The following is a 27,495-nucleotide window of genomic DNA, read 5'->3' as shown; positions in this document are numbered from 1 at the left end:
TGGCAGATCAGGCAACACTCCCTATATTAAGCACCTGTGGTCAATACCACGTTGCCTGATCTTGGAGTCTCATTTCCCATGAGCCTCTGAAGGTGTTCCTGTGTTTCCTCGTGTATTCAGCGCTGCTGATTCCTGTGGTTTCCAGACCACTTCTACTCCTGTGGTTTCCAAACCACTTCAACTCTGCTGTGTTTCATCGTGACTGTTAGCTGATTCCTATCCGCTGCCTCCGTGCACTACAGTCCTCCAATCACTTCAACTCTGCTGTGTTTCATCGTGACTGTTAGCTGATTCCTATCCGCTGCCACCGTGCACTACAGTCTTCAAACCACTTCAACTCTGCTGTGTTTCATCGTGACTGTTAGCTGATTCCTATCCGCTGCCTCCGTGCACTACAGTCTTCAAACCACTTCAACTCTGCTGTGTTTCATCGTGACTGTTAGCTGATTCCTATCCGCTGCCTCCGTGCACTACAGTCTTCAAACCACTTCAACTCGCCTGTGTTTCATCGTGACTGTTTGGCTGATTCCTATCTGCTGCCTCCGTGCGCTTCAGTCTTCAGCTCATCTCAGCTCTCCCGTGTTTCCTCGAGACTGCTACAACTGATTTCTATCCGCTGCTCTCCGTGCTCAACAGTTCCAGCTCAGCTCTGCTCTCCCGTGTTTCATCGTGGCTGCACCTGCTGGTTGCTATCCGCTACCTCCGTGTACCTGCAGAGTCCTGCTGACTGCTACTCCTCAGTTCTACTCGTGTCTACAACAGCTGATCCGCTCTCCGTGCTTCTCAGTGTTCCTGCTGGTCTCTACTCGCCAGTCTGCATCGGATCTGCGCCTCACTGCTTTCATCTCGTCTAGACCATCGCTACTCTTCAGGGTCCTCCAGGAGTCCAGTTCTACATACTACTGCTTCCTGAGTATTTGTTCCCCTGCTGGTCTACCTACCTGTGCGCCGCGCCTACTTGATTACCGCTTCACCCTTCAGGGACTTCGCATCCTGCCGGCCTCCAGCCGTTCAGGTATCTCTGCACTCCTGTCTGACAGCCTGCTCCTGAATCACGGTATGCATACTTCTCATTGACTGTGCTGGTGTATTGCATATCTTGCTGGACTGAGTTTGTTCTCCTCTGGAGTTTACTATCCGCTGGGACTATTACCATCATTGACTGTGTTATCTTTTGCCCGGATAGTTTCAGTGACTTTCTATTATTGCAGTGCTGTTCAGTCATTACTATATTGTGCATGTTATTGTGGATCAAGTTTAAGGTGCCCGTGTATCCTCTGTATTGCAGTCTCTCCCCGTGCTCCTCCTCACAGATATATTCAGTGGTACAACTTGCTAGAGGCAGACCACTGATCCCTGTTTCCTGTGTCACCTGTTCCAGTATCCTCACTATAGCAGTGGTACAACTTGCTACCGCAGACCACTGACTACCCTCACGTGTCCTTTGTCCATACAGTTCCTCGTGTATTACTACATCCATATTACCAGTGCTGCTAGTCATAGACTTTCCTGAGCATCTCTATCATCTGCTATTTCCTGTTCCGTGATCACCCTGCTACCAGAGTACCATATTACCATCTATACTGCTCTGGTAAGCCTATCACCTGGTGATCCCTGGGTAAAGACTCCTATTGCCCGTGACAGTAAGATCAGGCCATGACAGATCCAGATACGGAACCTACAGCCAAAGAGATGCTGCAGCATCTGGTCACCCGTGTGGAGCAACAGGATGCTCGCCAACAGCTGTTACTTCAATGCTACCAGTCGTTAGCCTCCCAAGGACCATCTGGACAGCCTGTTACAGCTAATGTTGAAGCTCCTGTGCTTTCCTCTGTTTCCCCAGTGCCATCCCAGGTGTCTACAGCTCCCACGCTTCACCTGCCTACTCCGTCAAAGTACGATGGAGACCCCAAAACTTGTAGGGGTTTTCTTAACCAATGCTCAGTTCATTTTGAGCTCCAACCTCAAAATTTTTCTACCCACCGTTCCAGAGTGGCCTATCTTATCTCATTGTTTTCTGGACAAGCTCTGGCTTGGGCCTCCCCTCTGTGGGAGAGAAACGATCTTGTATTACAAGATAGTGCCAAATTCATTTCTATGTTCCGAAGTGTGTTCGATGAACCAGGTCGTGTGACCTCCGCTGCTTCCAGCATTCTTCGTTTACGTCAAGGTTCTCATACAGTAGGCCAGTACGTCATTCAATTTAGGATATTAGCCTCTGAACTTCAGTGGAACACTGAAGCATTAATTGCCGCCTTCTGGCAGGGGCTCTCCGATAAAATTAAAGATGCACTGACTACCCAAGAGCTTCCTTCGTCACTAGAAGATTTGATCTCTCTTTGCCATCGTGTAGACATGAGGTTTCGTGAAAGAGAATCTGAGAAAACAACTTCAGTTAAAGCACCTCTTCGCTCAACCCCTCAGTTTCGTCCAGCTTCACCTTCCGTGATTCCCATGGAGATAGGACGTTCCAAATTATCTTTAGAAGAGAGGAAACGAAGAGTAAAGAATAGACTTTGTATCTATTGTGCTGATTCCACACATATGCTCAGTTCTTGCCCTAAGAAATCGGGAAATGCCAGGCCCTAACTAGTTCTGGAGAGGTGAAGTTAGGGTCCCTGGAGTCCTCTCCATCTTCTATGAAATTAAAAGTCTGCGCTTTTGATGTTACGATTTCCTTTGCTACCAAATCCTTTGAGTCTCAGGCACTGATTGATTCTGGAGCAGCAGGAAATTTCATTTCTAAATCCCTAGTGAATCAATGGTCTCTACCAGTGATTACTTTGAAAACACCGATTACTGTGACTGCTATAGATGGATCACGTCTCATCAATGGTCTCATCACTCAGAGTACGTCTCCAGTAACACTTCAGATTGGTGTGCTACACCATGAAGAGATCTCATTTTTAATTCTTCCAGTTACGACAAGTCCGATTGTCTTAGGCCTTCCATGGCTTCAATGTCATTCTCCCCAGATTGACTGGCGCACTCCTCAAGTTACGTCTTGGGGAGCTGAATGTCATTATCGTTGTCTTTCTCAAGTCATTCCTCTTAAAGTACAGCAATCTTCCATCTCATCTTCCTCACCGGGACTCCCTCCTCAGTATGCTTTATTTGCCGATGTTTTTGATAAAGCTCAGTCTGAACGTCTTCCTCCTCATCGTTCTTGGGATTGTCCGATCGATCTTCTACCTGGCAAGACTCCTCCTAGGGGTCGGGTCTATCCACTTTCGTTACCTGAAACTCAAGCCACATCTGAGTACATCCAGGAGAATCTCCAGCGAGGGTTTATTCGACCTTCCACCTCTCCCGCTGGAGCCGGATTCTTCTTCGTAAAAAGAAGGATGGATCCCTACGCCCCTGCATAGATTTTCGTGGACTCAATGCCATTACTATTAAGAATCGGTATCCCATTCCGTTGATCACTGAGTTATTTGATCGCATCAAGGGAGCTCGGATCTTTACCAAGTTGGATCTTCGTGGTGCCTATAATTTAATTAGAATCCGTCCCGGTGACGAATGGAAGACAGCGTTCAACACCAGAGATGGGCATTATGAATATCTAGTAATGCCTTTCGGGTTGTGCAATGCCCCCGCTGTTTTCCAAGGCTTCGTTAATGAGATCTTTCGGGACTTATTATATGTATGTGTCGTTGTCTACCTGGACGACATATTGATCTTCTCACAGGACCTGCCTTCTCATCACCAACATGTGGCAGAGGTCCTTTCCAGACTCCGGAAAAATTCATTATTCTGTAAACTAGAAAAATGTTCATTCGAGTTGCCCCAGATTCCATTTTTGGGGTATATTGTTTCCGGAGTTGGCCTGAAGATGGATCCAGACAAGGTGAATGCTGTATTACATTGGCCCCAGCCAACTACTCTTCGTGCTATCCAGCGTTTTTTAGGTTTCGCCAATTACTATAGACGCTTCATTCAAGACTTCTTGTCCATTGCATCTCCTATTGTGGCCCTGACTCCTAAAGGGGCCAATACTAAGCAATGGTCATCCGAGGCCCTCCAAGCCTTTCAAATTCTTAAAGAGTCCTTCTCCTCTGCTCCCATTCTTCGACAGCCTGATGTGACACTTCCCTTCTTCCTAGAAGTAGATGCCTCTAATGTGGGCTTAGGAGCCATTCTCTCCCAACGCTCGGAGCAACAAAAATTCCATCCTTGTGCCTTTTACTCTCGGGGTCTCCTGCCTGCAGAGAAAAATTACACGATCGGGGACAAGGAGTTGCTGGCTATCAAAGTTGCATTAGAGGAGTGGAGATACTTATTGGAAGGAGCTCGTCACCCGGTGACGATTTTCACAGATCATAAGAACCTGTCATACCTACAGTCTGCCCAATGCTTGAATCCTCGTCAAGCAAGATGGTCTCTTTTCTTTTCCCGTTTCGAATTAATCATAACCTTCAAACCAGCTGCCAAGAACAAGAAAGCTGACGCTCTATCTCGAGCTTTTGTGACGTCCTCTGACGTTGAAGAGGTTTCCAACCATTCTATATTAGACCCCAAATGTATCTCGCTGGCTGCTTCGTCCACCAAAGTGCTACCATTTGGGAAGACCCTCGTGCCTCCTACTCTGAGGAGGAAAATCCTTTCGTGGTTCCATTCTTCTCGTTTTTCTGGACATGCTGGTGAACGCAAGACCTTTGAGATTCTCTCTCGAAGTTACTGGTGGCCCTCGATGAGGAGAGACGTCAAAGAGTTTGTTGCTTCCTGTGAATTGTGTTCTCAGTTTAAATCCTCCCGCAGAACTCCAGCGGGGTTGCTGCAACCACTACCCATTCCTTCCAAGCCCTGGACCCATATTAGTATGGACTTTGTTACTGATCTGCCATCTAGTAAAAATTGTAATACTATTTGGGTAGTGGTAGACAGATTTTCGAAGATGGCTCATTTTGTCCCTTTGTCTGGTTTGCCTTCCTCGTCTACTCTGGCTGAACATTTCGTTAAAGAAATCTTTCGTATCCATGGATGTCCGTCTGAGATTGTGTCAGATAGAGGAGTACAATTCGTTTCCAGATTCTGGCGGGCCCTTTGTAAAACCTTGGGCATACGATTAGCACTCTCATCTTCTTACCATCCACAATCAAACGGACAAACTGAACGGGTCAATCAAGATCTCGAGACCTTTATAAGGATGTTCTCATCAGCCAATCAAGACAACTGGGTAGAATTGCTTCCTTGGGCTGAATTCGCCCATAACAACATGTACCATGAGTCATCGTCCAAAACTCCATTCTTTGTGGTTTACGGTCACCATCCGTCTTTTCCGGAATTTCCTGCCCTCCCTCCCACCCAAGTTCCTGCTGTAGAGACTGTTTGTCAGACCTTCAAAAATATCTGGTCTCAGGTCAAAACCTGTTTAAAGAAGACATCTGCCAAATATAAGTCTTTCGCAGATAAGAAGAGGCGGGCTATTCCACCACTAAAAATTGGAGATCGTGTCTGGTTATCTACCAAAAATATTCGTTTGAAGGTCCCATCTATGAAATTCGCTCCTCGTTTTATTGGTCCATATAGGATCATTCAAGTAATAAATCCAGTTTGTGTCAAACTTCTACTTCCTAAGAATCTTCGTATTTCCAATGCCTTCCATGTGTCCTTGCTCAAACCTCTCATCATTAACCGTTTCTCGACTCCTCCTTCAGCACCTCAGCCAGTTCAAGTTCATCAGGAGGAAGATTTCGAGATTACTCAGGTATTGGACGCAAAAATTTCGCGAGGAGTTCTCCGTTTCCTCGTTCATTGGAAGGGCTTTGGTCCTGAGGAGCGTTCATGGATCAAAGCTGAAGATCTCAACGCCCCAGCTCTTCTTAAGAAGTTTTATTCCAAAAATCCGGACAAGCCCGGTTCCAGGCGTTCTGTGCCCACCTTTAAAAGGGGGGGTACTGTCACTCACCGGACTGTGAGTGCTTCTTCCCGTATATTTAGGAACCGTGGCCGTCCTCCATCCTGAGGGTCTACGCATGCGCAGCCCTTTCAAACCCTTCAGTACCTGTTCCTTTAACTTAATTGGCAGATCAGGCAACACTCCCTATATTAAGCACCTGTGGTCAATACCACGTTGCCTGATCTTGGAGTCTCATTTCCCATGAGCCTCTGAAGGTGTTCCTGTGTTTCCTCGTGTATTCAGCGCTGCTGATTCCTGTGGTTTCCAGACCACTTCTACTCCTGTGGTTTCCAAACCACTTCAACTCTGCTGTGTTTCATCGTGACTGTTAGCTGATTCCTATCCGCTGCCTCCGTGCACTACAGTCCTCCAATCACTTCAACTCTGCTGTGTTTCATCGTGACTGTTAGCTGATTCCTATCCGCTGCCTCCGTGCACTACAGTCTTCAAACCACTTCAACTCTGCTGTGTTTCATCGTGACTGTTAGCTGATTCCTATCCGCTGCCTCCGTGCACTACAGTCTTCAAACCACTTCAACTCTGCTGTGTTTCATCATGACTGTTAGCTGATTCCTATCCGCTGCCTCCGTGCACTACAGTCCTCCAATCACTTCAACTCGCCTGTGTTTCATCGTGACTGTTTGGCTGATTCCTATCTGCTGCCTCCGTGCGCTTCAGTCTTCAGCTCATCTCAGCTCTCCCGTGTTTCCTCGAGACTGCTACAACTGATTTCTATCCGCTGCTCTCCGTGCTCAACAGTTCCAGCTCAGCTCTGCTCTCCCGTGTTTCATCGTGGCTGCACCTGCTGGTTGCTATCCGCTACCTCCGTGTACCTGCAGAGTCCTGCTGACTGCTACTCCTCAGTTCTACTCGTGTCTACAACAGCTGATCCGCTCTCCGTGCTTCTCAGTGTTCCTGCTGGTCTCTACTCGCCAGTCTGCATCGGATCTGCGCCTCACTGCTTTCATCTCGTCTAGACCATCGCTACTCTTCAGGGTCCTCCAGGAGTCCAGTTCTACATACTACTGCTTCCTGAGTATTTGTTCCCCTGCTGGTCTACCTACCTGTGCGCTGCACCTACTTGATTACCGCTTCACCCTTCAGGGACTTCGCATCCTGCCAGCCTCCAGCCGTTCAGGTATCTCTGCACTCCTGTCTGACAGCCTGCTCCTGAATCACGGTATGCATACTTCTCATTGACTGTGCTGGTGTATTGCATATCTTGCTGGACTGAGTTTGTTCTCCTCTGGAGTTTACTATCCGCTGGGACTATTACCATCATTGACTGTGTTATCTTTTGCCCGGATAGTTTCAGTGACTTTCTATTATTGCAGTGCTGTTCAGTCATTACTATATTGTGCATGTTATTGTGGATCAAGTTTAAGGTGCCCGTGTATCCTCTGTATTGCAGTCTCTCCCTGTGCTCCTCCTCACAGATATATTCAGTGGTACAACTTGCTAGAGGCAGACCACTGATCCCTGTTTCCTGTGTCACCTGTTCCAGTATCCTCACTATAGCAGTGGTACAACTTGCTACCGCAGACCACTGACTACCCTCACGTGTCCTTTGTCCATACAGTTCCTCGTGTATTACTACATCCATATTACCAGTGCTGCTAGTCATAGACTTTCCTGAGCATCTCTATCATCTGCTATTTCCTGTTCCGTGATCACCCTGCTACCAGAGTACCATATTACCATCTATACTGCTCTGGTAAGCCTATCACCTGGTGATCCCTGGGTAAAGACTCCTAGTGCCCGTGACACTCCTCCTCACCGGCCTCCCCCATTCCCATCTCTCCCCCCTCCGTTCTGTACTCAATGCGGCCGCAAGACTCATCTTCCTCTCACGCCACTCCTCCTCTGCCTCCCCTCTCTGCCTTGCCTTACACTGGCTTCCCTTCCTCTACAGAATCCTTTTCAAACTCCTCACCACAAGGCTCTCTATAACTCTACTGCCCCACACATCTCTAACCTTCTTTCCATTCACACTCCCGCCCGCTCCCTGCGCTCAGCCAATGACAGACGCCTCGCCTCCACTCTTATCACCTCTTCCCACTCCAGAATCCAAGACTTTTCCCGTGCTGCCCCCTTCACTGGAATGACCTCCCTCGTTCCATCCGCCTCTCTCTTACTCTGTGCTCCTTCAAACGTGCGCTGAAAACCCACCTCTTCCTCAAAGCCTACCAATCATCCACATAACCCCTTTCTCTATACTCCTTTCGCTCTCCCCTTGCCTTAGCTGGCTCCCCCGTGCCTTATCTGGCTCCCCCTGTGCCAGTCTGTTTTCCCTCCCTTAGGATGTAAGCTCACATGAGCAGGGCCCTCTTCCCTCCTGTCTCCTTACCGTTCTTCTGCTCCTTGTTTACTACATCAGCCAGCCTGGAGTTTCTGAAGCATTGGTATTTTTGTTTATTGGTTTGTACTGTTTTACCCTGTTTAGTCTACTGTTTGTACTGTGTACGGCGCTGCGGAAACCTTGTGGCACCTAACAAATAAAGGATAATAATAATAATAATTATGGAGACTCTTGTCCTTCCATATTCCTCGTCAGCTTCTTCCCCCCCTGATTAAGTGGTTTTATTGAAACTATTACTCCGAGCACCTAGCCCCATCACAGTCATCTTACTCTTCGTAAAAGCAAATTAGCACTACTAGCTTCTGATGTACAAGTCTTGCTTGAGTCTGATGCACTTGTTTAAAGTGAACCAATGTACCCCCCTTAAGTCCTCTCTCACCTTACTTTCCCTATTATTATGTATGTATCCTATTTTGCTTTCATTCACAAATTTTTTTAAAAAAAATGTCATTTGTTAAAATTGACAGAAATAAAACTGCAATAATACAATCAAGACAATTTCTATCTATTTGTAAAATTTTCAATTAAAATAGGTTTCACGTATTAGAATTGTGTACATAATTTGTCTAAACAAAACCAGATACAGAGTCAAACACTTAAATCAGGTGTAAACAGAACCACTTTTCTTGCTCACTATGTGAACAGACACGTGCACATATCTCACAGAAAAAATATCACTACTATATAATGTAACAAATGTCAAAAAGGACAGTTTTGGAAGTTGTTATAGATGTGTTACATAAAGATATCTATAGTAGAATAAAAAGTGCTCTAAAAAAGAAATGGAAGATTTTGGTCTAAGGAGAAGATGTTATATATGCATTGTAGTGGTCAGAAGTAAAACCACATTTTTTTCCCCATATTTCTCAAATGAAATGTAAATTCATTGCATGGCTGAATTGCCAAAAAATAAAGCATTAACAAAGTCCACATACAGTATAACATATATTGTATATGTAATATGTGACCTCATCAAAATCTTGGCACTTGCTTTTGCAGGGCTTCCATTTTTGAACAAGATGAGCAGCATTATGTTTGTATAATTGAATTTGCATAATCGAATAAGCTATGAAGCAATAATTGCCATTAGCAGCAAACGTGACAATTCATGGAGACTAAGAAATATTCCAAGCACAAAAATAGTGTAAACAACTTAAAAGTATGGAGGCTTATTGTTTTAAATAATTTTTAATACGGAATGAAAGTAAAGTAAAACTTCAAAAACTCTCTCTACCAATCTATCACTTCCTCTACCATTTATTTCTATGCCATAAAATTTAAGTTAGATAGGATTTGCATCATGGCATCCTGCAAAATGACGGTATATATCATGGTAGGTTTTCTTTAGTTTAATGAACACTGATGTTTACATATTCGCTCATTTAAAGCCCTCATAGTGCAACCCTTTTATATATATATATATATATAATTGCAAAGGCAGGTAAATACATACACCATATTGGCGAGGAATATTACCTTTACTTAAAAAAATGTGTTTCTGTTTGTAAAGGAAAAGAAGGAGTCAGTACTTTGGGGCCCCTATTTCCACATAGTGCGTTTTTGACAGATAGACCAATTACACTTTTTGAATTCCCTTGAAACCAGATAAAGAAGTAGAAGTCCTATTGGTTAAAGCTAGGCACACACTACAGAGAAGTAAACTATTAACGATATACCAACGACAGAATAAATTAAAAAAATCCCGATCAGCATACCGATTGACGTGTACACACTATACAAGATTATCATCAGATCTCTTCTCTTCATCTGTCAAAATTATCGGCTGCAAGGTAGTCCATAAAAGGCAAGTAACAGCTCAGGTCTTAATTCATTGAGAGATGTTCAGCGGAGCCCGACAATTGTATTGGGCAGCCTGTCTTGACACAGCACTGTGTTAAGTGCCTAACTGTAAACAGGCCGTAAATTTTGTGTGACAGCTTTATCTCCGGCAGCTGAAGTTTAACCCCAGGAACGGATGGACGCTGCTCTAATCTTCTCATGCTGCACTAATCTTATCCATTCCAGCCAGCACACAGAGGGTTAAGACTACATGTGCAGGGTGAGAGAGGGGGGAGCAGCCCTACCATCCATATCATGTCATGTCTCTTCTCTAAAGAAAAACAGCTGCAGACAGTTGACAGAGACCCTGGATCATGACAAGATCAGCAGCAGGCAGACTGAGACCTGTCACTCTGAGATACATTATTGGCCGATAGTCGGGTGAATTCATACACACTGCAGGATTGGAATGTGATTGGTCGGCCAAAATTAAACAGTACGACCAACCAAACGACACGATGATCGGCACTTTGGGGCAACTTTAGATTATTGTGTAAGTATACACACTACACGATATCTGATCAAACAGTCGGATGTCGGCTGATTTGTCCAATTATTGGACAAAAAACCTGTAGTGTGTACCCAGCTTAAGTTAGTAGCTTTGGGATAGATAAATCTAGGTTTATTAGAAGGAAGTCTAAAACCAGGTCCATTTTTAAAATACTCTAATTTTTCTCTAATTTAGTTTTTACACATTTTATGTGGTCATTGCTAAATCCTGACATTAAACTGCATCCAAAATGTGCATCAATTTGTGTATTGCACAATTTTTCATCAGTGTGTCATACTGTATATTGTCAACCTTAATTTTTACTTTATTTAATAAAGGTGGGTCTTATACCTGATCATGGAATCTTTGTAATAACAAAATAGCATGGACTTGTTAATACCTTTAGAAGTACAATTTCTTTTCATTGGTTTTTAGATATACCATATAAACAACACTGCTTGTGGCCACTCCTAGCATCAAGGTATTTGTTTGCATCAAACTCTTTAAAGTGTTAATTTAACAAGGGACTCAGAGTGGGATTTAACAATAAGATACAAAAGAATACATGTTCACGACTGGAAATAATTCTCACTAATTACTAATTGTATAAACATTATAAAGAATTCAGCATGTGCATTAGGTCATTGTGTTCCTTCAAGAACCAGGATACCGCAATAATACACTGTTTATAATATACAACAGAGTACAAGGATTTGATATCACATGTAACAAAAACAATTTTGATTATATTAGTGGAATCTTTAACAATAGAAGGTAGTTTGGGTGGATAATTGAGATGTATCTACAGTAATATCGGTATCCTTAGGCTTTTTATATAAATAAAATTGTAATCAGCCTGATTGAGTACCGGTATATTGGATTCTAGTCCTTAATTAAGTATGTTGCTTAAGACACTATTGGGTTACCAGGTAACAGCTTGTAGGAAAGGTTGTCAGACAATTTAATGCATTCTGTATAATATGCTTCTCGAATTAGAATCAAACAATGCTAGCCATGATAAATCCGTAAATCTATGAAAGAAAATTATTCCTAATTCTGAGAACAGTGTCCATTTAACGTACATCTGACACCATTACTTTGCAGATTTTCTAGAGCAATCAAAAATGACATATCATGCTAGCCATTCTTTCATATTTATTTTAAAAGGATAACTCCACATGAAACAAAAAGTTTTGGGTAGTATTCAAGGCGATAAAAAATAAGGACTAACTTACCATTCTGCATGCCATATGGTTCTAACTGTCCAACACCACACTTCACTCTCCTGTTACCATTTAGCCGCTTTTCCGAAAAGCAAAGCAGGTGTCGATGCTCCAGCTAATATACCGCCTATCCTGCATCCTAATGGTTATAAAGATGGCAAGTAGCTTTGGGGATAGGATTGCAAATATAACAACAGTTCCTTTCTATTTTTAATACACAGTGGACTAGGCAACCCCTTATTTGAGGTTTTAAATAAATCAATTTAGTATATTTACAATTAGAAGAAACCCCCAGTACCATCCTATAAGAAAAGAGGAAAGGCTTTGTTACAAAGCATGGTTACCTTTAATATCAGCAATCTTTATAGAATATTTCAATTCAATGTGTAATTTATTCATTTCTGCCTTTATGCAACAAAATTGATAGTGGGGTTTAAAGAACATTTGGGTGCATTAGTAGAAGAATATAGACATTCTATGGTTTTTCAAGAAAAACAACATATTAACTGAAAAAATAAAGAAAAAACTCCTTGGCGCTAAAAAAGAGGGGTGTGCGGTAGAAGTGTGTAAAAGGATGATAGTTTATTATCATTGTATAGTGTTTCTTTTTAAACACAATAAAACATGCAGTTCTGGCCAGAACCAAATACAATACAGCAATGGTGTGCCACAATAGATACACTACATGGTCTAAGCTGCAGATGGGGTGCATCGATAGCACCACAAGCAATCAAATATATAGCTTCAAAAGGCAATATATTGGCAAGTGAAGACTTATATAAACAGAAAGTCATATTTGGCAATCATCGGTATATTCTGTGCTAAGTCTATAATTGTGCCGGGATGGCACTAAGCTGTCGAAGTCGTATAATTGGATGAACAAAAGTATATTGGTTAATATTGTTTTACCGTGCGATCGCGATCAGTATGCTACGCTACATGTGGCATGGCGCGATCAAGCGGTAAAATACGCACGCACACTCTCACACTCTATTATTTAGTTATTTATATAATTCACATTTATATTGGTTCCATTCCACAGTGATTTATGAGCAGATAGTATTTAGTTTATTATTAGTTTATATATTATGATTATATGTACACTTTAGTGTTATTTGAGGTTCAGGTTGCAAGAACTGTGTCATGTTTGGTGTCATTTTAATCCCCTATTCGGGGAGTTGTCCGATTCATTCGCCGAAGAGATCGCACATTGCATACTCTAGTTATTGATGTTAGGGAATAAATGATCAGAGTGATAGCAACTGTAAAATGCTAATAGACTAGTTGAAACTGGAGTCTTGGCGGGAAGGTCAGAGCACAACCCCTGGAGAGATGACCCCCACCTTTATAATATAGCTGTGCTAGCACTGGCTTCAGTCATTTCTCTGACCACAGTATTCTGGAGTGAAGTACTGTGGGCAGAGAAATGACGTAGCGGTATGTATGTATCTTTTGGTATTGGCTGTACTGTATTATAATTATGTATTGAACTGCTAAATTTTGCATCTGCTAAAATAAATTACTTTGTGCTTTGGAAACACAAATCACTTATGCAATGCTTATTTGAAAACGATAGAATTACTTTAATAAAGCAAACCAAACGTGCATAGTCTATAAAGGTGGATCCTAGGAGGCTAGACAACACAGTCTGTGTCAAAGCAAGTATATAGGTGTCACGAGGCGTAGCGTTACTTACAGCCTCCGCGGCTCGCTTCCTGTGCTCTCCGGCGTCCCGGTCGTCAAGCTGTCCGCTGCCGGCCCTCGACCCTTGTCTGGACTTCACTCCGCTTTCCTGGGTTCTCCCCAGCCGGTACGCACTTCACGACCCCCTGTTAGTCTGCGGCCAAATCTGTTCCCACCACTAGGGGCTCCAGTGAACACCAGACTGGCAGAGCAGGCTCCGGGTTATGCTGTACCGGCTAGAGGGGTTCCTAACATTATAACCGGCCCAAAAGACATTCTGGAGACAAAATTGGGATGGATGAAAGCGGAACCAAATCGTCTCCATTCCAAGCCCTGGCGGGTCATGTTGAGACCCTGTATCAGATGGTCCGGGGATTGTCCCAGCATTTGTCCGCTCAAGAGAAGGACTCCCGGACTACTCTAGCCATTTCCGGTTCCACCGATGAACCCAAGTTAAATTTGCCGGACCAGTTCTCCGGAAACAGAGCCCTGTTCCGGAACTTTAAGGAAAGCTGCAAGCTCTACTTTCGGCTGAAACCTCGGTCTTCCAGTTCAGAACAGCAGAAAGTCAGGATTGTCATCTCCCTCCTGCAGGGTGACCCCCAACCTTGGGCCTTCACCTTGCCGCAGTCTAGTCCTTTCTTGCAATCTTTGGAAGCCTTCTTTAACGCATTGGGTCTGCTCTACAATGACCCTGACCGAGTTGCCTCCACTGAGGCTCATCTACGGGCTCTAAAGCAGGGACAACGTCCTGCAGAAGAATACTGCTCTGAATTCCGAGATGGTCACCTGACAATGAATGGAATGATCCAGCGTTACGCAGCCAGTTTCGCCTAGGACTGTCAGAGCAGATCAAAGATTCACTTGTGCAGTATCCTTCCCCCACCTCGATGGAAAGCCTTATGCAACTCGCCATTAAAATTGACAGGAGAATCAAGGAGAGGAAGACAGAGAAAGAGGCATCCTCCTTTTCATCTGCATTTATCCCGGTTCCCACGGAGGAGGAGGAGCCTATGCAGTCAGGGGCGTATCGCCTCTCTCCTAACAAAAGAGACAGAAGACGGGCACAAGGCCTATGTCTTTATTGTGGTAGTAAAGGCCACTTCTCCTGCTCTTGTCCTTACAAACCTGAAAAAGGAGCATGTCTAGGAAAAGTCCACTTAGGTCTGCAAATTGTTTCCCAAAAGAATGCTGTCCTGATTCCCGCACAAGTCACTTTCGGTGCCAGTTCTGTGGCCCTGTCGGCCTTCATTGATAGTGGAGCTGCAGGAAACTTCCTCGACATCGGGTTTGCCCGTTCTGCTGGGATTCCAATGGTGAAGCTCCATTCTGCAGTTACAGTTTGTGGCCTAGATGGGAGTCCTTTGCCTGGAGGCAAAATTGTATGGGAGACTCCATCGCTACAATTGAACATAGGAGCTCTCCATTCAGAGACCATAACCTTCCTCCTTATTGACTGTCCATCGGTTCCATTGATTCTGGGTCATCCGTGACTTTCCCATCATAACCCTGTTGTGGATTGGGTGAAAGGAGAGATTATCCAGTGGAGCTCTTTTTGTGCACAGTCCTGTTTAACTATGCCTCTGCGAATCATTCAGTCTATTCCGGAGCAACTTCCCTCACAATATCATGAATTTTGGGATGTGTTCTCCAAAAAGGCTGCTGACACCTTACCACCTCACCGTGACTTTGACTGTGCCATCGAGCTTATTCCTGGTTCCAAGTTACCCAAGGGACGTTTGTACTCTCTCTCTGGTCCAGAGATCAAATCCATGCAGGAGTATGTTGATGAAAACTTGGAGAAAGGTTTCATCAGGCCATCTAAATCTCCAGTGGGAGCTGGATGCTTCTTCGTATCCAAAAAAGATGGAGGTCTACGACCTTGTATCGATTATCGGGGACTGAATCTCATTACTGTTAAGAACACTTACCCCCTTCCCCTCATCTCCGTGTTATTCGATCAGTTAAGAGGTGCTACTGTCTTTACTAAAATCGATCTTCGTGGAGCTTATAATCTCATCCGTATTAAAGAGGGAGACGAGTGAAAGACGGCGTTCAACACACATTCTGGCCACTACGAATATCTGGTCATGCCGTTTGGTCTTAGCAACGCACCTGCAGTGTTCCAAGATCTGATTAACGAAGTTCTTCTAGAGTTCCTTGACCTTTTTGTGGTTGTCTATTTAGAAGATATCCTCATATATTCCAAATCATTATCGATACATCGGGGTCACGTCAAACAAGTTCTACAGAAATTACGAGAAAACCCTCTTTACGCCAAACTAGAGAAATGTGAGTTTGAGGTGCAGAAGGTATCCTTTTTGGGTTATGTAATCTCTTCTGAGGGATTCTCCATGGATCCTACTAAGGTCCAAGCTATCCTGGATTGGGTGCAACCAAACAATCTCAAGGCGGTGCAGAGGTTCCTGGGCTTCTCCAATTATTATAGAAGGTTCATTCGTGGCTTTGCTGATATTGTGGCTCCTATTGTCACCTTTACCCGCAAAGGAATGGATCCAACTAATTGGTCGCCCCAAGCAGTAGCCTCATTTGAAAGTTTGAAGAAAGCCTTTGTATCCGCTCAGTTCCTTAGACACCCGGATCCTACTAAACCATTTGTTCTTGAGGTCAACGCCTCTGACGTCGGTGCTGGTGCTATATTGTCCCAGGAAGACCCTCTTACTCACCGTCTGCACCCATGTGCCTACTTCTCCCGTAAGTTCTCTTCAGCTGAGGCCAACTACGATGTGGGCAATAGGGAACTACTGGCCATTAAATGGGCCTTTGAGGAGTGGCGACATTGGCTGGAGGGTGCTACACATCAAATCTCTGTTATTACAGATCACAAGAACACAAGAACTTACAGTATATACAATCGGCCAAATGCCTGAACCCCAGACAGGCCCGTTGGTCGTTGTTCATTACTCGCTTCAATTTCGTGATCACCTACCGACCAGGTTCTAAAAATATCCGGGTAGATGCCCTATCTCGGAGCTTCTTGGCACATCATGTTCCAGTTACTAATCCAGAACCTATCATTCCTTCTTGCGTAATTCATGCTGGGCTAACTCAAGACCTGAGCACAACACTTCAAAGGTTCCAAAGACTAGCTCCTAATAATATGCCAGAGGGACGTTTATTTGTTCCGGTTCATTTAAGGAAGGCGGTTCTTGCAGAGGCATATAATAGTAAGACTGCTGGACATCCTGGAATTCAGAAAACGCTGGAGATTCTCTCCCGAACTGACTGGTGGTCGTCATTGTCCGCTGACGTCAAAGCTTATGTCCTCTCTTGTGAAAACTGTGCCAGGAATAAAGTCCCCAGGAGTCGTCCTGTAGGCCAATTGGTTCCATTGCCCGTCCCTGCAAAACCTTGGACACACTTATCAATGGACTTTATAGTCGATCTACCACTCTCTGCGGGATATAACACCATATGGGTGGTAGTTGACCGTTTCAGCAAAATGTCACACTTCATACCGTTACCTAGGCTCCCTAGTGCTCGAGATTTGGCTATCCTGTTCATCCAGCATATATTCCGTCTCCATGGACTTCCTACCGATATCGTGTCGGATCGTGGTTCTCAATTTATAGCACAATTTTAGAAATCCTTTTGTACCCTGCTTGGAATCAAGATTAGCCTTTCGTCTGCATACCACCCTCAGTCTGATGGGCAAACTGAAAGGGTTAATCAGTCCATAGAGCAGTTCTTACGGTGTTACACTTCCGAATTTCACAACAACTGGTCCTCCTTATTGCCTTAGGCGGAATTCGCCTATAACAACTCATGTCATTCATCTACGCAAATCTCTCCATTCTACTGCAACTTTGGTTTTCATCCCAGGTCCAATTCCTTGTATTCCCTCAGATCCGCTGGTATTCCGGAGATTCGTTCCACAGCTGCTGACCTCAAGGTCATCTGGAAAAAGGTGCAATCCTCTTTAAAACGGGCCTCATTCTTTGCAAAAAAAAAATTGGATCGCCTTCTGGCTTTCTGCGTGAAATATTAGGCTCAGGCAGCCTTGCAAGAAACTGGGGCCTAAATTCATCGGTCCCTTCCTCTTTATCAAACAGATTAATTCTGTAGCCTTCAGATTGAAAATTCCTGATTCGTTGAAGATCTCCAACACGTTCCATTGCTCTCTGCTTAAGCCTGTGCTATATCCAAATCAATCCCAGCCTTCGAGTTTGCCTGTGCGGAATACAAACAAACCACAAAAAACTATCATTCAGAAGATTCTCGACTCTAAAAGAGTGCAGGGTCAGGTGCACTTCCTAGTACAGTGGAGGAATCGCGGTTTAGAGGAGCGGTCCTGGGTCCCGCAAAGACGACTTAATGCTTCAAAACACCTTGACGACCGGGACGTCACCTCCGCCCAACTGGTCGGACGCCCTGCAGTGTAGCGCCGCGTCCCGGTAACAGGGGACAGCCGGGCGCGTGCGCAAAAGGACTTAATAGCCTGGAGGCTATTAAGCTTTAATTTATTAGTTAGCCGGCTCCTGAGAGTAATTGCAGAGCTGGGCTCTGATTGGCCCACCTATGTATTTAAGGCAGTGAGGTCTGCAGCCTCACTGCCGGTTATAGCTTCTGTTACCAGTTCTGCTGACCTGCTCTGCTCTTTGTTCCTGTCCTGTGGATATTCTGTTGGATTGCCTGTGTATGACCCCTTGCCTGGATTTGGACCCTGCCTGTGTTTCTTGTGACCCCGACCCCTGGCGTGTTTACCGACTTTCCCGTTTGCTCGTGACCCTTAACCTTGGCTTGTTTATTGGATTCGCTGTCCGCTGGCGGCCCTCGACACTTGTCTGGACTTCACTCCACTTTCCTGGGTTCTCCCCAGCCGGTACGCACTTCACGACCCTCTGTTAGTCTGCGGCCAAGTCTGTCCCCACCACTAGGGGCTCCAGTGAACACCAGACTGGCAGAGCAGACTCCGGGTTGTGCTGTACCGGCTAGAGGGGTTCCTAACATTAGGTTCCAATTTGTAAGACAATCCAATGCGGATCAAAAGGGACTTACTCGTTCCTGTGGGAGCTTGTATGTGAGTTTTTCCTTACCTCCCCTAGAATGATCAGGGGGCGTTGTATGTCTTGGCCGTGGAAGCTGTAGTAGAGGCATCTCTAGTAGTATGTGCATGTGCAGAATGTGTAAGTATGTCCCAGCTATTCCTTCAGTTGTGAGTGCTAACGTGGCAGGCCTCCACGCATGTGCTAATTGCCTCTGCCCCCGTGTGCCCAAACTGTTTGTGTGCCTCTGCCCTGTGCCCAAACTGTTTGCGAGTTTTTATCTCCATATTATGGGTGTCTGTCCCTTTCTTTATCCCCTTGTGTGCATGTCTCCCTCTGTCCTCCCACCTCATCTGTTCCCCCTCCTTTTTCTCCCCTCATCCTCCTCAACCCACTGCCCTTTTGCACCACAGCTTCTTCTCCTTCATCTTCCACTTCTTCTCTTTTCACACCTTTCCTTCATCCTTTTCTTTTGGATATGGTAGCGAAATGGACGAACAAGTGCAAAACTCTATCCAGCCCCACATCATTGAGGATGGCAGATAAGCACAATTTTCCTTTAATAAATTGTATGGGCTTTTTTTCAGAGATTTACCACCAGGGATAATATTGCTATTGCCGGTGGTAACATATTTAAAACAAGAGGAAGGACAGAGACTCTGTGAGAGTACCAGAAGTCTGAGAAGAGAGGAGGGAGCAGTATCTAGTAGACCCCTGTATACAGAGGAGCGATATTGGTAAATAGGAGCTGTTGGTGAGGGGAGTACACCCCTGTAAGTTGTTTAAAGTAAAAGTCTGGAATAAAGAAAATACCCCAGAGAGATATAGAGAGAGACACTGTGAGAAGAAGGAAAATATGTTTTTAAAAGAGAAAAACAACTGGAAAAAGCCATCTTGGACTAAAAGGCTGATCGCTATATGGATAAGTAACATCTTATTATCTGTTTATTAATTTATAGGGACCCTGTATTATACAAGTAATCAGATAGAGACTAGGGGGTGAATGTATTAATGTCCGGATTCTTCAACTCCGGCGTGTTCAGCGATTAAATTTAAAACTTCCCTTTACAATGCAGCGCCGCTTTAAATTTAATCGCCGAAGACGCTGAACACGCCGGAGTTGAAGAATCCGGACATTAATACATTTACCCCTAGGTGGGAAGGCCTAAAGATTGTAATGTAAATGAACCCTTTTGCTGGACTGAGATAATATTAACAGGGGATTAGTGCAGGGGCAGTTAAGCTGGGTACACACTACAGAAATTTCAACCAACTTTTTATGCCGATCGATTTTACATGCGATCAATGTTCCGATCACTCGGTCCATGGATTGCATACACACTAGCCTTGTTTAGGACGATAAAGTGAAGAGCGGACGTCCTTTTAGCGACTTTTTACAGCCATGTTGTCGTGAGCAATGACTGTAATTTCGTACTCGCTGTTGTGGATCAGTCGAAAGTTTATACACACTACACAACGGAAACGAGATTGTAATGAAAATATTAAACGGTACGACCAACCAAATGATTCGACAATCGTCCATTTGGGCAGACTTTCGACCATCGTGTCACTGCACACACTGACCCGACTTTTGAACGAGCGGTCGTATGTCGGCTGATTTAGCCGATTATTGGATGAAAACTGTGTAGTGTGTGCCCAGCTTTAGTTAGGGAGCAGACAGTGAATTACATGTATGATAACTGTGCAGACTACCTCACTATCCTCTCAGTCACATACCGGAGAACTTCACAAACCTGTGGTCTGAGGAGCCTACGATATTGAAGTGACTATATGGTCATGTCTAAGGGATAGATGGTGAAATCCAAAGTGTAAACATATGTCTATTTATGCTGCTGAACTTATTTCATGTTAATTGTTTGATATTCGTTATATTTGTCAGATGATTGTAGTTTAAAGAGAGTTACATCTTAGTAGTAGAATAATAGAGAAGAGAGAATATATATGTATGGTATTATAGGTATTATATAGTACTATCTATCGATTATATACAATTGTTTGTTTAAACTACAATTTAAATTTTTGATTTAAAATATTGGAAAATCCCTTTAGAAGCTTATACCACACTAATAAATGTGCCAGCGTGGCTTCTAAAGATAATTCATGTGTGATATTATTCATTTGTGTGTGCCTTTGGTCCAATGAAGGGGGGCGGAGGGTTCCTTGGTCTCCCTCTGGTGTTGCTACAACCAGGATACTACCCAAAGAAGACTCTTGGGTAATCAGAACAAGGTGGAGGAAATGCACAGCCTGGAATACAAAGTACTGAATTCATTTGTAGACCGCACACACAAATTGATATATACACCACAACTGGAAAAGGGGGTGTTTTATATATATATATATATATATATATATATATATATATATATATATATATATATATTATAATAAAAATTTACAACTGGCACACCTGGGTTTGGCAGGACTTTGACCTTGGCGCACTGATAGAAAAAGGTTATCGACCCCTGATCTTAGGCTAAGAACTCACTGGAGCGTTTTCGGCGGCCAATAATCGGACAAATCAGTCAATTTACGACAATTCGGTCGGAAGTCGGTTTAGTGTGTATAATGACACGATGGTTGAAAGTCTTTCCAAAGTGTCGATTGTCAGCTCATTTGGTTAGCCGTACTGTTTAGTACTTTCCAACCAATCCACCTAACGATCATGTACTGTGTATAAGTTTCCAATCGATCCACGGACAACTGTCGATAGTTCCTCAAGCTGCGACTCCTTTGGGGACGTGTGCATATTAATTTCTGATGCCTGTACCAGTCCCATGTGGTGTGGTGTCCGCACATCACTCATTTATTATCCTTTATTATTATCCTTTATTTGTTAGGCGCCACAAGAGTTCTGCAGCGCCGTACAATAGACAAACAATAGACAGTACAGGGTAAAACATTACTGAGCAGTAAACAAAAAATACCAACACTTCAGAAGCTCCAAGCAGGCTAATGCAGAAAAGACTGAGCAGAAGAGTAGGTAAGGACACAGGAGGGAAGAGGGCCCCGCTCAAATGAGCTTACATCCTAAGGGAGGGTGAACAAAACTCAGGTACAAAAGGGAGCCAGTTGATGTAAAGGAGAGAAGAGGGGACGGGAGGAGGGAGGGGAGAGCGGGTTAGGTGGAACGTTGGTAGGCTTTAAGGAACAGGTGGGTTTTTAGTGCCCGTTTGAAGGAGCTTAGAGTGGGAGAGAGACGGATGGAGCTAACATTTGGTAATTAGGCGCTTCTAGTGATAAAGCAAAACCAGGTGTCTATTGCATTAATGCGTATAACATGTCTGCCATTTTAATTAGAAACCTCTGTGTTTTGTTATAAAAAAATAATGTTTCATTTATATGTGTATTGCTTATGTCTACCTCCTTAATTATAGCTATGTGTCATGTCGAAGTCGTATAATTGGATGAACGAATGTATATTGGTTAATATTGTTTTGCCGTGCGATTGCGATCCGTACGCCACGTAACACAGTTCTGTACGCCACATAACACGTGGCATGGTGCGATTGCACGGTAAAATACGCACGCACACACTCGCATTACAACAATAAGTTATTTATATAATTCATATTCCGTTACACTGTAATTTACGAGCAGATAGTATTTGGTTTATTATTAGTCTATATATATATATATATATATATATATATATATATATATTATATATATATATATATATATATATTGATTATATGTACACTTCAGTGATATTCAAGGTTCAGGTTATAGGAAAGGTATCATGCCTAGTATCATATTAAAACCCTATTCATCAGCAGCTGTCCGGTTCCATCGCCGAAGAGATCGCATATTGCATACTCTAGTTATTGATGTTAGGGAATAAACCTTTATATGATGCTGGCTATAAAATGCTAATTGTGACTCGAGCATTGGCGGGAAGAAAGGAGCTCATCCCCTGGAGAGACGACCCCCCACCTTTGGATTCCTTAGATTGAATCAGCCTATGACCTGTTTAGCCTGGACCCATCTGATGTCTGGACCTATAGAAGCAAGCCACGTCATTTGCATTGTTCTCTGTAACACTGACTGTGTATATATGATCATAGCTGTGCACCCAGCTCTCAGACTTCACTGATCACAGTATTCAAAGTTGAATCACTGTCCAGGGGTGCCCGTGGTTAGCGCAGCGAGCGCATGCGATAAGAGCGCGGTATGTATGTAACTTTTGGTATTGGCTGTACTGTACTGTATCATAATATAATAATGTATTAAATTGTTCACTATTTACATCTGCTAAAATAAATCACTTTGTGCATTAGAAACACAATACAATCGCTTGGGAAATGCTTATTTGAAAACGATAGAATTACTTTAATAATTTGGGGGCTCTTGAGTTAGGAGGTTACGTTGCCGGAAGGTATGCAACGCTGACGGAATTCGGTTCCTCAACAAAGGGTGGATATTGACGGACGCGTCTCAAACGGGAAAGAACGCAATGTGTTCAAAACCTGTTGTCCATTTTGTGCTGAGAAGCCGAATGTCCGCAGTTGCGTAATCTGAAGGAATGCTAACTAGAATCTAGGGACAAGAAAGAAAAATGTTTCTTTTTATTGTCGTTTTGCGTTTTAAAAGGTATTGCATTGCATAGGGTATGCTATTTCCTGCTCAGCATATGCTAACTTCCGGTATTGTTTCCACATGGTTAAACAATTGTGTATAATGTCTATTATATATGCATACTGTAAGCACTTGGTAAAGTCTCTGAAGAGATAGTGCCATTGTTTGGGAAAGTTATTTTCTGTGCAGAAAACTAAGGTATATGTGTTTGGCGATTGTATGATTTTGAAGTGAAAGTTGATTTACTGTCAAAAAGAAAGGGGTATCGGTTGCCGTTTGACGAGGCGGGCTGGACAACCGAGGTAGTATACAAGCCAGGTATATTGGCAGCAAAAGCCCTGTTTGAAAAGAGAACAGTTAAAAAGCTTTTGGAAACTTTCTCCCCAAGAGTAATCGCAAAGTTTAGTGATAGTTAGTATTGCTAAGCAGTGCGATCGGACCGCATGGTTTATTGTGCAACCGTGCTTGTGACTTGGGTTGAATGTCTGGAGGAATTACGCTGGTACAAACGGGTAAACTCCGGTACTACCAGTTCAGTAATACTCAACAAATTTTGTGGAGAGCCAGGATATCGAGGAGCTGATATTTCTGTTGTCCATAGTGATATTTCTGTGTTAGGAGGTGTGTGGGCGTAGCCTGTGAAACCGTCCACGGATAAAAATCTCTAGTAGGTTCTGTTTGAAAGGAGAACAGGTAAAAAGTCTTTTTTGCGTAGCGTTGAGAAATAGGTTGTTTTCACAATGGGTGCTAAGCAAATGCTAGAGATGGTTGATGTTGTGCTGCTTAAGGAAGGACCAATTGATTCGGCGAGGTTCCGTATGTTTAATAAGTATGGTGCGTATGCAACGGCATACTGCGACAAATGGGTCAAGATGACCCGGGAGTGTGTGAAACCTTTCCCAAACATAGGTAGTTTCGAGGCAGAGGTGTTAAATAATGTTAGAGATCAAGTGCGGTTGATCAAATCAACAAAAACGAGAACTAGACATGATGATTGTTTAAAATGGTGGTAAATGGAAGGTAGCACGTGGCAGAGCAGCGAATGCACAGCGGAAGTGTGGCGAAAAGTGCGCGCACAGCGGAAATCAGCGTACCGGAAGTGTGCGTTCCGGAAGTGTGCGTTGCAAAGCGTGGAGAACTGAGCGCAAGCGCGCCCCTGACAAATTCGGTTGGGGCAGAAAGTACAGCCAATACCAAAAATGTGAAAACTGTAACTTGTAACTTGTATGTTGTTTTAAGTAATGTTAAGAGTAATGTTTCAGAAGAAAGAAATATACCCACCGTCATTTCGGCCATTGCTCATGCTGGTAATGTGAAAGGGGCAGCGGCTGAAATCGGTGAGAATAATGTAAAAGTTATCACAGGGGGAGACATCCATTGTACTGCAGCAGCAATTTCAACAACTAGTTCAGAACATAGTGATTTGGTAGACTTACATCCTGTCTGCACAACAGCAGTTCCCAATGGGAAGGCGGACAGAGATGATGAAGTTCCTTTAAAACATGTAGCAAAGCAGGATCCATGCACTAGGTCTGAATCATTTTTTTAAATTTTGTCTGATTTCCCTGATCCTAGGAAGGATTTGACCAAATGTCAGAAGTTTATTAGATATTATGGTAATGTGTACGAGCCAACTAATAACGATTTGCGAGTATTATTGAAGACCTGTCTTCCTCTCAATACTGATATACAAAAGTTCATTAAGGATTGTATGTTGGAGGAGGATGAATCCTTAACCGAGGATGATAATCAGGACAATATTAGACATATAATCACACGGTTGGCCATATATTTTCCAGTGATAGTGGACTGGAGTAAAATTTTTACTATCAAGCAAAAAGATAGTGAAAATGCAACAGACTATTTTTGCAGGGCTCTGATAGCGATGGCCAAATATACTGGGGTATCAGACATAAAGGATAATGTACACTACAGAGAGGTTGCTGTTAAAGTTCTAATGGATCGCTTCAGGGAAAACTTGAAAAGAAGGGTGCAAACTTCATTACCACACTGGAAAGGAATCACTGTAAATGTTCTCAGGGAGTCAGCCATAGGACATGATCAGAATATAAATAAACAGAAAGAGACACTAAGTGATAGGGTAATGATGGTAAGTATCCCAGCATTAGAGGGATTGCACACACGACCACAGTGTAATAACACCTGGGTTAAGGAAAAGAAACAACATGAGTTGAGAAAGTGTTTTCAATGCAATAAAATAGGACACCTAGCAAAAGATTGTGCAGACATGACAAGGACGTGTTTTTACTGCCTTAAGAAGGGACACATGAGTAGGAACTGTGTAGAGAGAAAAATGGATACCTGGGTTGGAAATCATATAGACACCCACAAAGGAGGCATACACAAGTCTCAGAGGTTTCCCAACAATTGATTGCACACCCCATAGCAACTAATACTTTGGGGGAGAACTATAGCCGACTCTAGAGTTAATCTGTTGTAAGTATTGGTGAGCAGGTTTAGAAAAAAACTGATTTAAAAGGTAATCTTTATTGATTTTGTTTGTTTGTTTTATGTTGTCAAATGCTTGTTTTCCTAATCGCTGGCCGATGGTAAAGAATGGAAATGTTTGTTTTGTTTGCTGTTTTGAGATAACTATCTTGTTTCCCTCTTACAGATAAAGGGTACACGAAAGAAGTATAGACTCAGTGTTTAAAAGGGTGAGGTAGAGAAATAGAAAGATTACTCTTGAAAGACTAATTAACAATGGATCTTTGGAACACTCATTGTTTCAGGCTGCAGTGACTCATGATAATTTGTTTGGCCGAGAATCATTATCCAAAAATGAAGTATGTACATACTTTTCTCCAAAAAAATCGTTTTATGTATCTCAGATGAGTCATCAACAGTTAATTTTTACATTTCTCTATCATAAGTTAGGAAAGTCCGTTGAAAAGGTATGTAGTCAATGTGATACCGAGTTCTTAATGAACAAATGACGGACGACACTTTATTGCACGGTTAAGAACCCCTAGTCAAGTATAGGGAGGGGTCATAGTTAGCAAATAGCTAAGGGGAGCAGTGGAATGAATTCAGCCATTTCCCCATAGAGTCCAATCCAGCTGTCATTTGTGTTGTAAAATCTCCCTTTCTACATGTATGTTTGTATTCAAATCTTTGTATTCCCTTTATTCATTGCTTTCTTATTTCTCATTCTTTACACAAATGCTAGTACCCCTCTATCTTTCTTTTTCTCTCTTTCTCTCTCTCTGCTCTGGTAGAGATAAAAACAGACACGGTCTCATCAATGGGGCTAAGACATAGATTTTTTTTTTTTTTACAGAAGACAAATTCAGAGATACAGACACTAGATTGACATGAGTTACAGAAACAGTCAGGGGTTTTGTTTTCATGTGTATAGAAACTGCTGATTTTAAGCAGAAAGGTTCTGTTGTGGAAATACAATTCATGTTTTATAGATTGCATATCTGTTTTTTTTGTTTTTGTTTTGGTTCGTGCCTCCTGTACAAAAATGTGCCTTTATATGGATGCACAAAGGGTGGGGACAGGAGATTGCTAGAGGATAGGCATACAGATATGCATCTCTGTATAGAACATTGGAGTAGGATTTTTACCACAAGATACGACATAATGTGAAACCCTAGAAAATGTAGAATTTTCATGTTTTATATTCACTGTTAGACAGACATGTACTGGATACTGTTATATTTGAAGAAAGTGTTATAGAAATAGACCCCTTTTGCTTTTCCCACTTAGTCAAGTAGCTGAAGGTAAGGTACTGAGAATGGCATGTGAGTTGGCAGAGGAAAAAAAATCGATTGATATACATTGGTCTTCAGCATTTTTCTAGTCTAGGGGGCGAAGTAGAGTTGACTGAAAAATTGTTTTATAGCAATACCAGCACATGCTTAGGACACTACATAGAGGACTTTATACAGTGACACAGTTACCAACTGAAGTAGCTGCTACTAAAGTCCACACTTACACGCACGACCATACATGGCTGTCACACCAGGGCGAACATAGCTGTCAAATAGACAGCAGGGTTTTTTGTGACAGCAAACAAATCTATGTTTTGTTTTGTTTTAGTTTTAAAATGTGAACACACACACACATTCACGCATACACATATTAGTTAATATATGAAGATTTGGGTTACCTGAAGAATTTCTCCAGGTGAAACAAATCCACGTCATCCAATTACCACCATGCAGGATTCTCAAGTATACAGTGGTGTACCAATGAAATATGTCTGGGTAAAGGTGTATTGAAATGTGTCTAATGTATTACTGTGTCATACTCAAAGCTTTTGTTATTCAATGTGATAGTCCTAGAGTTATAATAGATGATAGGGGTATTCATGTTATTGATAATAGAGGTATAATGTATGAGTAGTGGTAACAAATCACATACTTTCA

Source organism: Mixophyes fleayi, chromosome 11 (genome assembly GCF_038048845.1).
Source record: "Mixophyes fleayi isolate aMixFle1 chromosome 11, aMixFle1.hap1, whole genome shotgun sequence".
NCBI classification, from domain to species: domain Eukaryota; kingdom Metazoa; phylum Chordata; class Amphibia; order Anura; family Limnodynastidae; genus Mixophyes; species Mixophyes fleayi.
This window is presented reverse-complemented; position numbering follows the sequence as displayed.